The sequence below is a fragment of the Mauremys mutica genome, chromosome 9, assembly GCF_020497125.1.
Source record: "Mauremys mutica isolate MM-2020 ecotype Southern chromosome 9, ASM2049712v1, whole genome shotgun sequence".
Classification (NCBI taxonomy): Eukaryota; Metazoa; Chordata; order Testudines; family Geoemydidae; genus Mauremys; species Mauremys mutica.
Window position 1 is genome coordinate 76984716 of NC_059080.1, and position 15205 is coordinate 76999920.

The window sequence follows — 15205 nt, forward strand, 5'->3', positions numbered from 1 at the left end:
TCTCGAGGCATCTAGACAGACTTATGTGTAGTGCTGGGGAGGAGCCGATGGTCGTGGTACATGTAGGTACCAATGACATAGGGAAGGGTAGGAGAGATGTCCTGGAAGCCAAATTTAGGCTGCTAGGGAAGAGACTGAAATCCAGGACCTCTATGGTGGCATTCTCAGAAATGCTCCCAGTTCCACGCGCAGGGCCAGGTAGGCAGGCGGAGCTTCAGAGTCTCAATGCGTGGATGAGACGATGGTGTAGAGAGGAGGGGTTCACGTTCATTAGGAACTGGGGAAACTTCTGGGATGGGAGGAGCCTATACAGGAGAGATGGGCTCCACCTAAACCAAAGTGGAACCAGACTGCTGGCACTAAACATTAAAAAGGTTGTAGAGCAGTTTTTAAACTAGGAGATGGGGGAAAGCCGACTGCTGCAGAGGAGCGTGTGGATCGGACACAGACTTTTCTTAGGGGAGAGTCTGATGATAGAGAATCTCCAGGTTATAGTCAGGAGCAGAGGACTGAAGAGTATAATGTAAGGGCCGGATCAGATGATAAACAGTCACATAAAAAAGAATCTGGCACATCAGAAAAAGGCAGGCTAATAAACAGGGACAAGTTTTTAAAGTGCTTGTACACAAATGCCAGAAGTCTAAATAATAAGATGGGTGAACTAGAGTGCCTTGTGATAAAGGAGGATATTGATATAATAGGCATCACAGAAACTTGGTGAACTGAGAGCAATCAATGGGACACAATCATTCCGGGGTACAAAATATATCGGAAGGACAGAACAGGTCGTGCAGGGGGAGGAGTGGCACTATATGTGAAAGAAAGTGTAGATTCAAATGAAGTAAAAATCTTGAGAGAATCCACATGTTCCATTGAATCTCTATGGATAGAAATTTCATGCTCTAGTAAAAATATAACATTAGGGATCTATTATCGACCACCTGACCAGGACAGTAATAGTGATGATGAAATGCTAAGGGAAATTAGAGAGGCTATCAAAAATAAGAACCCAATAATAGTGGGGGATTTCAATTATCCCCATATTGACTGGGAACATTTCACTTCAGGACGAAATGCAGAGATAAAATTTCTCGATACTTTAAATGACTGCTTCATGGAGCAGCTGGTACAGGAACCCACAAGGGGAGAGGAAACTCTGGATTTAATCCTGAGTGGAGCGCAGGAGCTGGTCCAAGAGGTAACTATAGTAGGACCGCTTGGAAATAGTGACCATAATACAATAACATTCAACATCCCTGTGGTGGGAAGAACACCTCAACTGCCCAACACTGTGGCATTTAATTTCAAAAGGGGGAACTATACAAAAATGAGGGGGTTAGTTAGGCAAAAGTTAAAAGGTACAGTGACTAAAGTGAAATCCCTGCAAGTTGCATGGGCCCTTTTTAAAGACACCATAATAGAGGCCCAACTTCAATGTATACCCCAAATTAAGAAAAACAGTAAAAGAACTAAAAAAGAGCCACTGTGGCTTAACAACCATGTAAAAGAAGCAGTGAGAGATAAAAAGACTTCCTTTAAAAGGTGGAAGTCAAATCCTAGTGAGGCAAATAGAATGGAACACAAACACTGCCAACTTAAGTGCAAGAGTGTAATAAGAAAAGCCAAAGAGGAGTTTGAAGAACAACTAGCCAAAAACTCTAAAGGCAATAACAAATTGTTTTTTAAGTACATCAGAAGCAGGAAGCCTGCTAAACAACCAGTGGGGCCCCTTGACAATCAAAATACAAAAGGAGCGCTTAAAGACGATAAAGTCATTGCAGAGAAACTAAATGGATTCTTTGCTTCAGTCTTCACGGCTGAGGATGTTAGGGAGATTCCCAAACCTGAGCTGGCTTTTGTAGGTGACAAATCTGAGGAACTGTCACAGATTGAAGTGTCACTAGAGGAGGTTTTGGAATTAATTGATAAACTCAACATTAACAAGTCACCGGGACCAGATGGCATTCACCCAAGAGTTCTGAAAGAACTCAAATGTGAAGTTGCGGAACTATTAACTAAGGTTTGTAACCTGTCCTTTAAATCGGCTTCGGTACCCAATGACTGGAAGTTAGCTAATGTAACGCCAATATTTAAAAAGGGCTCTAGGGGTGATCCCGGCAATTACAGACCGGTAAGTCTAACGTCGGTACCGGGCAAATTAGTTGAAACAATAGTTAAGAATAAAATTGTCAGACACATAGAAAAACATAAACTCTTGAGCAATAGTCAACATGGTTTCTGTAAAGGGAAATCGTGTCTTACTAATCTATTAGAGTTCTTTGAAGGGGTCAACAAACATGTGGACAAGGGGGATCCGGTGGACATAGTGTACTTAGATTTCCAGAAAGCCTTTGACAAGGTCCCTCACCAAAGGCTCTTACGTAAATTAAGCTGTCATGGGATAAAAGGGAAGGTCCTTTCATGGATTGAGAACTGGTTAAAGGACAGGGAACAAAGGGTAGGAATTAATGGTAAATTCTCAGAATGGAGAGGGGTAACTAGTGGTGTTCCCCAGGGGTCAGTCCTAGGACCAATCCTATTCAATTTATTCATAAATGATCTGGAGAAAGGGGTAAACAGTGAGGTGGCAAAGTTTGCAGATGATACTAAACTACTCAAGATAGTTAAGACCAAAGCAGATTGTGAAGAACTTCAAAAAGATCTCACAAAACTAAGTGATTGGGCAACAAAATGGCAAATGAAATTTAATGTGGATAAATGTAAAGTAATGCACATTGGAAAAAATAACCCCAACTATACATACAACATGATGGGGGCTAATTTAGCTACAACGAGTCAGGAAAAAGATCTTGGAGTCATCGTGGATAGTTCTCTGAAGAGGTCCACGCAGTGTGCAGAGGCGGTCAAAAAAGCGAACAGGATGTTAGGAATAATTAAAAAGGGGATAGAAAATAAGACTGAGAATATATTATTGCCCTTATATAAATCCATGGTACGCCCACATCTCAAATACTGTATACAGATGTGGTCTCCTCACCTCAAAAAAGATATTCTAGCACTAGAAAAGGTTCAGAAAAGGGCAACTAAAATGATTAGGGGTTTGGAGAGGGTCCCATACGAGGAAAGATTAAAGAGGCTAGGACTCTTCAGCTTGGAAAAGAGAAGACTAAGGGGGGATATGATAGAGGTATATAAAATCATGAGTGGATAAGGAAAAGTTATTTACTTCTTCCCATAATACAAGAACTAGGGATCACCAAATGAAATTAATAGGCAGCGGGTTTAAAACAAATAAAAGGAAGTTCTTCTTCACGCAGCGCACAGTCAACTTGTGGAACTCCTTACCTGAGGAGGTTGTGAAGGCTAGGACTATAACAATGTTTAAAAGGGGACTGGATAAATTCATGGTGGCTAAGTCATAAATGGCTATTAGCTAGGATGGGTAAGAATGGCGTCCCTAGCCTGTTTGTCAGAGGATGGAGATGGATGGCAGGAGAGAGATCACTTGATCATTGCCTGTTAGGTTCACTCCCTCTGGGGCACCTGGCATTGGCCACTGTCGGTAGACAGATACTGGGCTAGATGGACCTTTGGTCTGACCCGGTACGGCCATTCTTATGTTCTTATGTTCTTATGTAGTTGGGAGAAAACCTAATAATGGACTATATCTAACCCATCCCTATATCAGAAGCAGACTGAGATCAAAAATCAGATAATGAGAATGGAGGTAGGGGTCCTGTCCTGAAAACTAAATGTAACAGGTTAGCATTTGAACTGAAAATTAAATATAATAAAGAAAATATGAAAAATAATAGCATAGGAATGAACTGATAGACTTCATCAGTCATTACAAATTCTACACATACTTATGTAGAAAATGGTTACATTGATTACTCAGGCTTTGTTCCAACAGGTTTAAATTAGTTAAAGCAATATATCAAGTATCAGAGGGGTAGCCGTGTTAGTCTGGTTCTGTAGAAGCAGCAAAGAATCCTGTGGCACCTTATAGACTAACAGACGTTTTGCAGCATGAGCTTTCGTGGGTGAATACTCACTTCTTCGGATGCAAGAAGAAGAAGTGGGTATTCACCCACGAAAGCTCATGCTGCAAAACGTCTGTTAGTCTATAAGGTGCCACAGGATTCTTTGCTTCTTAAAGCAATATGGACAGTAATTAAGAAGTCAGTCAGATAAGTAACTCCTTTCATATGTTGTACATCATCCATCAGGTAGGTATGCTCATGTCTTTATATTTCTGCCTGTGTAGAATGTAATCCTTGAATCAAATAATCAAAACCACGAACATAAATCCTGAGCTGCTAGCTTCATTTTGTGACTGAGAACCAAATGCACAGACACACAGGAACACCTGCACTCCCAGCAAAACTTCAATAGCTAAACAACTGAAATGAACAAAACCAAACAAAATGCCAGTGGAGCAAATTCTGTATGGATTCTCTCTGCATGCAAGACAGCTGTCTGGTGGAACTTGAGTGTTGTGTATTTGGTTGTCATGGTTTTTGTTGCTATGGCAACTGAGTTAGATTATTATGGGTTAGCTCAGCCAGCTTCAGCCGTCTGAGTGAGCTCTTTGTGTCTGTAAATAAAATGGTGGTTTTGTTAGCTGTCAGCTCTCTGGCCTCAAGTGATTTCTTCCTAAACCGGCTGCCCCCAAGGATATAACATTGAGGAACTACTTAAAATGTGGATGGATTGGTATACCGTGAAAGGCAATTAAACCCTCTTTCTGAGCCATGACCTTTAAGTCCCAGAAGCGGTCCATCTGACTAGATGTGCTCTTTTCCCAACTAGTATAGGCTAGCGTCATTAGTGCTATTAGCATCTCAGTCATTTGAAGAGTAGGAAGGTTCAGATAATAATAAAACAATCTCCAGTGAAGCTCTAAGAGAAAGTCAGTTGCTTGCTGAGCAATAAGAAGGGGAAATATAAAACGTGACAGACAGTATTTGCTATACAGAGAAAAAGCAGAAACATGAAGTTTATGTTGCTTTTAGGGCTTGATTGCAGGAACTCATGTTGTTCCTCACATTCGTCGCTTTGACAGTTAGAAAGCTCTCTGAGGATCATTTGCAGAAATTGTATCAATGATCACATTAGTTCAATATTATGTACACATTGTAGCACAGAAGAGCTGTACCAGACAAATGTACCAGAGGACATTCAAATGGACTAATAGGCAAAGAAAGGGGCTGGAACCAAACAGGACTGTACAATGTAAAGTTATGGCTGTGACTGGTTACTGATCTCTTTTGAAGTAAGAAAATGTTTCATGTTTCATTCAATCCTCAGAATGACAAACAAGTGAACTTCATGAAGGACTTGGCCAGCATCATACAGCTGAGACATTTTAATACAGCTTGCCATATATTTAACTCTTCACTTTAATTTTTTTCAGCTTCTTGTAATGGTCTCAAATCTCAGATATGCAGGTGTAATTCACCATATACTGTACATACATCATTATAATATGGGGCCAAATTCAGAAGTGGTACCTCAAGTGGCATTGCTGGATTCTCTCTTACACCTACACTGATGTACAAGGGAGTATAAGCAGCAGGTAGAAGAAGGCATAAGAAAGTGTGTGTTAAAGAATCCTCATCCAGAACTTAATATACACCTTCTCCCAGCTCCGGGGCATTTAAGTTATGTTAATTTAGACTCCTTTATGCATTGGTAGAGCAGGTGTAAGTAGGTCTAAGGGAATCTATGGGTTACACTATCTTAGACATCATCTAACAGTTTTGCCCACAAAATCTGCTAATTCTCATGTATACACCAAGTAGCTGATTCTTTTTATAAGATATAGTGTTACACACACCTGTTATCTTGGGATTACAATTGAGCCTTGTGTAGCGTGGTGCAGTCTCTGTATAACAAAGGGTTTATAACAACTCCTAACAATAAAGGATATCACTGGCAGAGCAAGTATAGGCTACACTGGGAAGGAAGGGATTGATCTTCTGTAATTTTAAGCAGTATGGTTGAATATGTGCTCTATTTTTTCTGGTTTCCTGAGCTGACAAGCTACATTGAGTATGTATCATAAATGTTTAGTTTTTATTCCTATTTGGTGGTGTCAATATTATTTTGAGCCATTGTCATATTTGACATCTTAATGGTGTTTTAAGATGAACACAAAACATATTCCTGTTCATTCTTCAGATCAGCAATCTATGCAGAAAAGCCTGAAAAAGGCATAAGTCCTAGCACTGTAAAATCTATATTCAACATCTCATAAATAATTTGTACTAATTACCATAATACTGCACTATAGTGAGAGAGGCTTCTCAGCAGTACATTGGACATTCTCCAGAATAGATTATTTCATGACTTCCCCAAAATGTAATAATCCTTGGTTCATGTTCCGATCCATCTAGATATTGAATGGAATGAAAGCCACAAACCATCTTCCTGTGAAATATTCAACACATCTTTAACTCAAGAGAAGCATTCCAAACAATTTATTAATAAAGGAATTGAATTCTATATAGCTATAAATACAATTTATGATAGTTTTGTGGTGAGAGAAACTAAGAGAGGAAGGACAGTTCAGTGCTTAGGGCATTAGCCAGAAACTTGGGAAACCCAAGTTCAATTCTGTGCTCTACTTTTCTGTGTTACCTTTGGAAAGTCATCTAGGATCTTAGCTTCCATCGGTAAAATTGAGATAATAGCTACTCCATACCCCACAGGGGTGTTCTGAGGATAAATACATTAAAGATTTTCAGATGTGCCAGGAACTGGGGTGATATAGGTATCTTTGATAGATATGTAACCTCCATTTAGAGACAGAAAAAAGGATGTTTCTCACTGCAAAAAAAGAAAAACAAGACAGTTTTGTTGAATTATCAGAGAAGCTGATAAAGATTGTCAGCCTAGGGTAATGTGAAAAGTACCACAGTACAAATCAAGGAAAGTCCAAGACTTCTAAACAAATGATGTCACTCTTTTAAAACTAAAAAATTATTTGTGAGCACATTTAGTGTTTGTGAAAGTGGCCAGATCAACAGCCCTAGAGACAAGAGTCCTGCATTTATCCCTACAACAGGTATAGCAGTGACAATGCCTTGCCAACGTGCCTCGGTCCTGCTCTGGAAAAGTCTCCTCAAAAGGTGAGAAGGTATTTTCAATCCTCATTTTCTCTTCTTAGGCTGCCAACAAGGTGGCCAATTAATGCCTGGTTTCTGCAATGTGGGCACTTGTCCACCAGAAATTGAATTGACATGATTAAATTTATTTCCCACAAGCAAGCAGAAAAACAACCAGATATAACAATTTTGGTCACTACTCACATGGACTTAACTTGAAAGACCAGATATGCCAAATTGACCCTCAATCTACATGTGAAAGACTCTATGAGCCAAATTCACCCAAAGTGGCAGAACTCCATTAACATCAAGAGGATTGCATCCACTCACATTAGAGATGAATTTGTCCCCAAGGACCAACTAGAGACTGTAAAGGATACATAGTATTTGCAGATCTGAGTGTACTAACAATATTTTATTTAAATAAATGCTTTCCTAAGGATTTTGAAGAGTGAGAAAATAGATGAGGTTTTCTGAAAGTAGGATTGTAAATATCTTTATAAATGTGTGTTCACAATTTAAAAAATAAAATCAGTCAATATCTAGAGTTGTGGCAACACTGTCTCAACAGTTTTTCATTACAACTGAACATACTCACCAGGCCAATTGCACTATGTAAGCACTAAAACGAGACACTCCTCATTTCTCTGTGCAGCTCAATTTCTGTCATCTGGATTCAGCTCATGATGAAGTTGCTAACGTGGAAGTGGATTTCCGGGTCAATCCAGATATGTCCAGACTCTCCTGAAGTAGAATGAAATACCAGTAGTTCATGTGTATTGAAGAGTAATGGGCGACCATGTGCTTTGCGGTCTCTTAGCTAGTAATCAATTAGATTAGTGTGTTGGTAACTGTCTACACGTTTAGTTGAGCAGTTTCTAATACTGGCACCAGAAAATGACATATGACAGTAGGATGATGGATCACATGGATGAGATATTACAATATTATTAGGAGGCACCCTGTGGTGCTTGCACGATGTAGGTGGTCAGGTGTGGCTCCGTCACTAGAAGGAGTAAATAACAAAGCTCTGAGGAAAACAGAGCTTCATTTGCAAGGGTCTGTGTGAATATTTGCTTAGGTTTTGCTCCAAGTGATCACTGAGTTCCAGGCTGGAACAAAACCCAAATCTTCAAACAAAACTTAGTAGAAACCACCAAATTTCACCTAGTTTTGTGTTGAAACTAGGATGACATTAATCAAAGTGTTCCAGTAGGTGAATGAAGAGGGATGATAGAGACCTGCAGAAGGATTGGGAGGAGGGGAGGCAGGGATGCATAAAAATATCTAAACTTCAAATTGGCCACCTCTTCTTCCTCCCTGCCCATCTCCTGTTCTCTGCTTCCTCTTATTTGAAGCTTCAAATCATTTCCTTTGGCCTTTTAAATGTCTCATTCTCTCCTTTTAGTATCTCAGCTTCTCTCATCCCCCTACCTCTTTCCCTCTTCTTCCTCTAAATATCTCTATCTCCTTCACTCTTCCCCCTGGTTCCCTTAATTCTCCTTTCACATCTCTCTCTTCTCAAAATCCCCAACTTCCCAATTTTCTTTCCTTTATTCTGTTCCCCCCTTGTCTCTCTTCCATCCTTATTTTTCACTTCCCACCCCTTCTTCTTTCCCTTTATCCTTTTGATATCTGCTCTCCCAACAATATACACTGCCCATATTCCTCACATAATAAATGATTCCAGCATAGAGATTTCAAATTAAAAATGCTCTCACAGTCTAAGGAAATATATAAGGTGTTTCTGACGTGCCAAAGGACAGAAAGACATAGGATTTTTAGAGGAACATGCACGTCACTCTTTTCTCTTAGTCTTCCCTTACTCCCCACTCATTCTCTCTCTCTCTTACTAGAGCGTGTCAAAAAATGATGGGGGTCTTCCATGAACAATTTCAATTTTGTTAAAACAAATTGTTTGACAAAAAGTCAAATTTTTCCATGGAAAGCAGATGCTTTTTGTGAAAAACTATATAGTTGAAAACCAAATTTTCCATTTAAAAACAATTTCAGTGGAAATTCTTTGAGCAGCTCTACCTCTTATTAAAACTGCTTCATGATCTTTATGAAAATTTGACATGCACCTGCAATTGACTTGGGTTTAAGGCCCCCATCATCTAACCAAATGTATAAACATTCCTGTTCCCAATTACATCAGATGCTTAAGTTGCTCCTCTGATCCGTGCACATGCCATTATGGTTCTCTTTGAATGCATTCTTGAAAAATCAGACCTCTGTGACTGATAATGTGTAGTGCCTCGCTGCTTAGCTGAATTCTGCTCACTAAGGGCTATATATTAGGTTAGTCTATCCAAAGTGCCTCTATTGATATCAATGGGGATCCTGCAAACAGACAAGTCGTTTGCTATAGGGGACAATTAGGTAAAATTTCATCTGGGCAGTGTATCACAGAAACACAAATTTCTCCATCTTCTCCAGCCTTACATGAATTCCTGTAGCATGTATCCTGGTCATGCTAGTAGTGTTCTACAGAACAGTTTTAGTATTCATCATGCCTTAGTTATACAAAATTAATAAAACTGAGTGCCAGAATGTACATAATGCCTATACAGCCACTCGTCTACTTGGAGGATGAATGGAGACATGCATGTGCTCTCTGACTTTCTTCTTTGACACAATAGCCCTCTGTTGCTATGTTTCTGTAAACAAGTAGTAGATATGACAATTTCCTTTAACCAAAACAAATATATTTTTTTCTGTCAAAATGAATTTTGTTCCCTAATCTCCAAGAGCGCTATTCCTTCACAGTGCTATCCTGGACTGAGCAGGGATCCTCCCTTTTAAGGACCCACCCATCTCCAGGTTTGACAGATGTCACGGGTGCATTGGGCTGGGACTGATTATGCCAGAGAAGCACTGCAACACCTTGACTGGGGTGGGGATTTGCCCCACTGTGCAGGGGTAATATTCAAACTCATCTCTGCTCTTTACCCTTATTTAAATACATTTCAGGGTCTGATAATTGTTCTCTCATTTAAGATTGCTGCACAGATCGCTAATATGGCTAAGCATCATCCCAAACTGGTCTCTCGCATCCATGTTGGGACAGCTTTTGAACCAGGCCTTATGCACCTTATCAGGGTATGGAGGCTTTGTCTGATTTAAAATCTTTTATAATAGCTTTTGTATTGAGCCACAGGTCACTGACTGAATGAAAAGGTAAATAAAAGCCAATTGTTTTCATCCAACCAACCATCAAATGATGCCATGCTACTCCAAAGTATTTCTGAGCAGGAGGAATGATAGCTTGGGCATATGACAGTGAAGGCAGAAAGTGAAAATTCAGAGAAAATGGTGGGGACAGCAACATGAAGCATTTCCCTCTTTCCCCCTTTCAAAGTTAATGGACAAATCTGACCATGTCCTGGAACCCAAAACCTCCTTTAAAGTATTTTACAGCTATACCTAGAATTGCGTGGTCATAGCCTTTCAATGAAGCTGAATACTTTACTATTGGTTCGAACATTACTATCTATGGGAGGCTTCTTACAAAAATTAACATTTCAAATGAATTAATTGGAGTGTTTTTGTACGGTCTGTAAATATAAAAGAGCATAGAGTGTATGGAATTACTTTACTGCTCATAAAGAGTATTGTGTGTTGGCAGGGCCAGTGGCAGGGGAACAGGAAGATGTGCCACAGTACAGATTTTTATTGTGGGCCCCTCTCTCAAATTTTAAGGAGTGTAACATTTACTTACACACATCAAACACACCATGCAGGGAGGGCTTGGAGCTAAAAGTCCAGACTCTCTGGTCAGATGTGAACTGGAGGAACCCCCCCCCCACTCCACACACACACACACACCTGGCAACTGGGGGAGAGGGGCAGTGAGCTGAGACACAACCCAGAAAACACATAGCCCCCACACAGGCCCATGGGGGGCAGAGGATAAAGTGGTGGTGGAGATGGAGTTCAGGGGCAGAAGGCCAGGGTGGCGGGTATGAGAGGATATGGATACTAGGATGTCGCCCAGCTGTGGAATGGAAGGTATATTGGGCTGCCAGTTGGTATTTACCCGAGAACATGACACCAACCATTACCTCCTGGCTCCTGTCCCATGGGACTGGCTGGGCTCAATTACCCATGTGAGGTGTTGTGACCTTAGGGAGGGCCAACCAGGCCAAATTTGAGAGAGTGGCACTAAGACCCATGAGTAAGGCTACGCTGATGTCATGGAATCCCTGGCTTCCAGAGACCTCCCCAACATTCTCTGCTTCAGCCCCAGGGGCTGCTGGACTCTGGAGCTGGCAGCCAGCAGGGTTCCAGCGACAGGTGACAGCAGCAACAGGTGGTCCCCTGCAAGGTTCCAGTGACAGATGACAGATTTCCAAGGGGGCCCTCCTCAGAGTTCCAGCGATGAGCGACAGCCTCGCGGGAGGGGTGGGAGGAGCAGATGCCTTGGGCAAGCAGCTGGGGGTGTCCCGTTTTCTCTTTGGGAAATATGGTCACCCTGCAGCTCGCAGCCACTGTGGGCGGGGGGGGACCTGCAGCTTTCAGCTACTGCAGGCGGGAACCCAACAGCTCCCAACCACTACAGTGGTGGGGGAAACCATGGAGCTGCAGCAGCAAAAGTCACTGACAGGTCACGGCTTCCATGAATTTTTGTTTATTGCCCGTGACCTGTCCATGACGTTTACTAAAAATAACCATGACAAAATCTTAGCCTTACATGTGCCATGTCACAATGCCACTCACACAAATATGACTCGGTCAGCTCTCCCAATCAGGGGCTAGCCAGATCAAACCAAAGTGGCACTGTGAGGAATGGAGGGGAGCCTAAAGGCAATACAGAGACCGGGCTGGCTAGCCTGCAATTACTGGGGGTGCTCAAGTGAGACTTCCTGCACCCAATGACCTGACAATCCATGTTACAAGGGGTGTCTACCATGGATCACCAGCCAATGCAATAAAGATAGGCCATGATCCCTTCCTGCATCACATTTCTGGCAGCAGCATTCAGGGGAGATCTCACTCTCTAAACCTTGCAGAGGTTTTGAAGTAAATGGTCCTCTTTTGCCTTTACCCCAGGGAGGGAAACATAGGGCCCATATCTGTAAAGTCAATACCTCAGCATTAATTTTTCTTTATTCTGAAACCACATTTTGTGCATTACAGTATCTAGTATATTGCGAAATACAGAGATGGAAATAATGAAGGACCCAAAGGAGCAAGGCCCATCTGCCCATCTGAGCTGGCAGCAACCCTTCTGCCCATCTGAGTTGGCAGCAACAAGGGCCGGGTTCAGTATCTAGGGATTCTGTTTCCATAACGCAATGCAAAACCAGCTCGAGCCCCCACCCAGTGACCTGGGACAATTACATACCACTCCCCAGACACCTCTAAGAGGCAATACTCTCCCTCTCGCAAGCACAGAGTCTGAATGTAGCAAAATCCTTTTAATAAAGGAGGGAAACAATGCAGCATTATTTTGGGGAAACACCACTAACAGGATTCATAACACAAACCATGAGCAAAAGATCCACCCCATCCCCAAGTAAGTTTGGCAGTATCCTTTTCCCCCTCAGGGTCTTAAGTCCAGCAACCCAAAAAATCACCCAACAGGTTACAGGCCCAACAAAGAAAATAACAGAACGCCACTAGCCATTACCTTCAGCCCCCAACTAAACGTCTCCGGCTCATCAAGGATCTACAACCTATCCTGAAAGATGATCCCTCACTCTCACAGATCTTGGGAGACAGACCTGTCCTCGCTTACAGACAGCCCTCCAACCTGAAGCAAATACCAGTAACCACACATCACAGAACAAAAACACTAACCCAGGAACCTATTCTTGCAACAAAGCCTGATGCCAACTCTGTCCACATATCTATTCAAGTGACAGCATCATAGGACCTAACCACATCAGCCACACCATCCGGGGCTCATTCACCTGCACATCTACCAATGTGATATATGCCATCATGTGCCAGCAATGCCCCTCTGCCATGTACATTGGCCAACCCGGACAGTCTCTACGCAAAAGAATAAATGGACACAAATCTGACATCAGGAATCATAACATTCCAAAACCAGTAGGAGCACTTCAACCTCTCTGGCCATTCAGTAACAGATTTAAAGGTGGCAATTTTGCAACAGATAAGCTTCAAAAACAGACTCCAACGAGAAACTGCTGAACTTGAATTGATATGCAAACTAGATACTATCAATTTAGGCTTAAATAGAGACTGGGAATGGCAGAGCCATTACACACATTGAATCTATTTCCTCCATGTTAAGTATCCTCACAGCTTCTTGTCAAACTGTCTTAAATGGGCTATCTTGATTATCACTACAAAAGTTTTTTTCTCCTGCTGACAACAGTTCATCTTAATTAATTAGCCTCTTAGAGTTGGTTGGGCAACTCCCACCTTTTCATGTGCTCTGTATGTGTATATATCTCCTCACTATATGTTCCATTCTATGCATCTGATGAAGTGGGCTGTAGCCCACGAAAGCTTATGCTCAAATAAATTTGTTAGTCTCTAAGGTGCCACAAGTAATGCTGTTCTTTTTGCAGATACAGACTAACACGGCTGCTACTCTGAAATATAATCATTATAAATGAAATGTAGCTTTACGTAGTTTAAAAGGAAGAGTGGATAGAAAAATGTATTATGTTTAGCTTTGGTCACCATTATTCCTTTCACACTTTCCAGTTGTAAGTTGTGCTGTCATGGACAATAGCAGTGGGGACAATATACTCTGCAATAAATTGCTAGCACTGCTGAGTGCCCTAGAGGGTGCGACACAGGGGACTGTTGTCCCCTCCTGCTGCAGAAAAGAGATGGCTTGTGGCTGGAAATGCACAAGTTACACTTTTTGTAAAAATAGAGCAAAGTCCACTAGTTATACTGGGTTAATTACTACGCTATCTGATGCCCTGATATGCTCCTGGCATCCCCATGCATAAAGCCTCCAGCTATCACCACTCATGTGCTGCACCTTCACTCCCTTCCGAGTGGCTCTGAGTACTGGAAATTATTAATTTTCTTTTAAATCCTGGAGCCCTGGAAGACTCTCTTCTAAGAAACGATGATTAAAACTAACAGTCAAGTTATTTGTATCCATTGCCATGTCTCTGACACAAGATACCAGTCAATCTCTGTGTTTTAGTCCTGGTCTACACTACGAGTTTAGGCCAAATTTAGCAGCGTTAGATCGATTTAACCTTGCATTCATCCACACGACTAAGCCATTTTTGTTGACTTAAAGGGCTTTTAAAATCGATTTCTGTACTCCTCCCTGATAAGGGGATTAGTGCTGAAATCGACCCTGCTGGGTTGAATTTGGGGTAGTGTGGATGCAAGTTGACAGTATTGGCCTCCGGGAGCTATCCCACAGTGCTCCATTGTAACCATTCTGGACAGCACTCTCAACTCAGATGCACTGGCCAGGTAGACAGGAAAAGCCCCACGAACTTTTGAATTTCATGTCCTGTTTGGCCAGCACAGTGAGCTGATCAGCACAGGTGACCATGCAGAGCTCATCAGCACAGGTGACCACAGAGTCCGAGAATCGCAAAAGAGCTCCAGCATGGACCAAATGGGAGGTACTGGATCTGATCGCTGTATGGGGAGATGAATCCGTGCTATCTGAACTCTATTCCAAAAGATGAAATGCCAGAATATTTGAAAAAATCTCCAAGGGCATGAAAGACAGCAGCGCAGTGTGAAGCCTACCAAAGAACCAGAGAGGCAAACAGCTGCTCCAGGTCAGAGCCACAGACATGCCGCTTCTATGATGAGCTGCATGCCGTTCTAGGGGGTGCTCCTTCAACTACCCCACCCCTCCCGGGCTACTTTGGCAGTTATCCCTCTATTTGTGTGACGAATTAATAAAGAATGCATCAATTTGAAACAATAATGACTTTATTGCCTCTGCAAGCGGAGATCAAAGGGAAGAGGGGAGAGCGGTTGGCTTACAGGGCAGTAGAGTGAACCAAGGGGGCGGGTTTTCATCAAGGAGAAACAAACAGAACTTTCACACCGTAGCCCCCGGCCAGTCATGAAACTGGTTTTCAAAGCTTCTCTGATCCACGGCGCGCCCTGCTGTGCTCTTCTAACCGCCCTGGTGTGTGGCTGTGCGTAATCAGCGGCCAGGTGATTTGCCT

General features: G+C 42.1%; 1 long non-coding RNA gene across 6 annotated transcripts in view; it reads right to left on the reverse strand.

Moving 5' to 3' along the window:
• LOC123377198 overlaps positions 1 to 15205 on the reverse strand; it is an 89566-nt gene that overhangs the window by 20661 nt on the left and 53700 nt on the right. For all 6 annotated transcript variants that reach the window (XR_006582125.1, XR_006582128.1, XR_006582127.1 and 3 more), the window contains 2 exons: positions 7669 to 7814; positions 6604 to 6792 (listed from right to left, as the gene is read on the reverse strand). This is a non-coding gene — a long non-coding RNA (uncharacterized LOC123377198). The remainder of the gene's footprint in view (positions 1 to 6603; positions 6793 to 7668; positions 7815 to 15205) is intronic.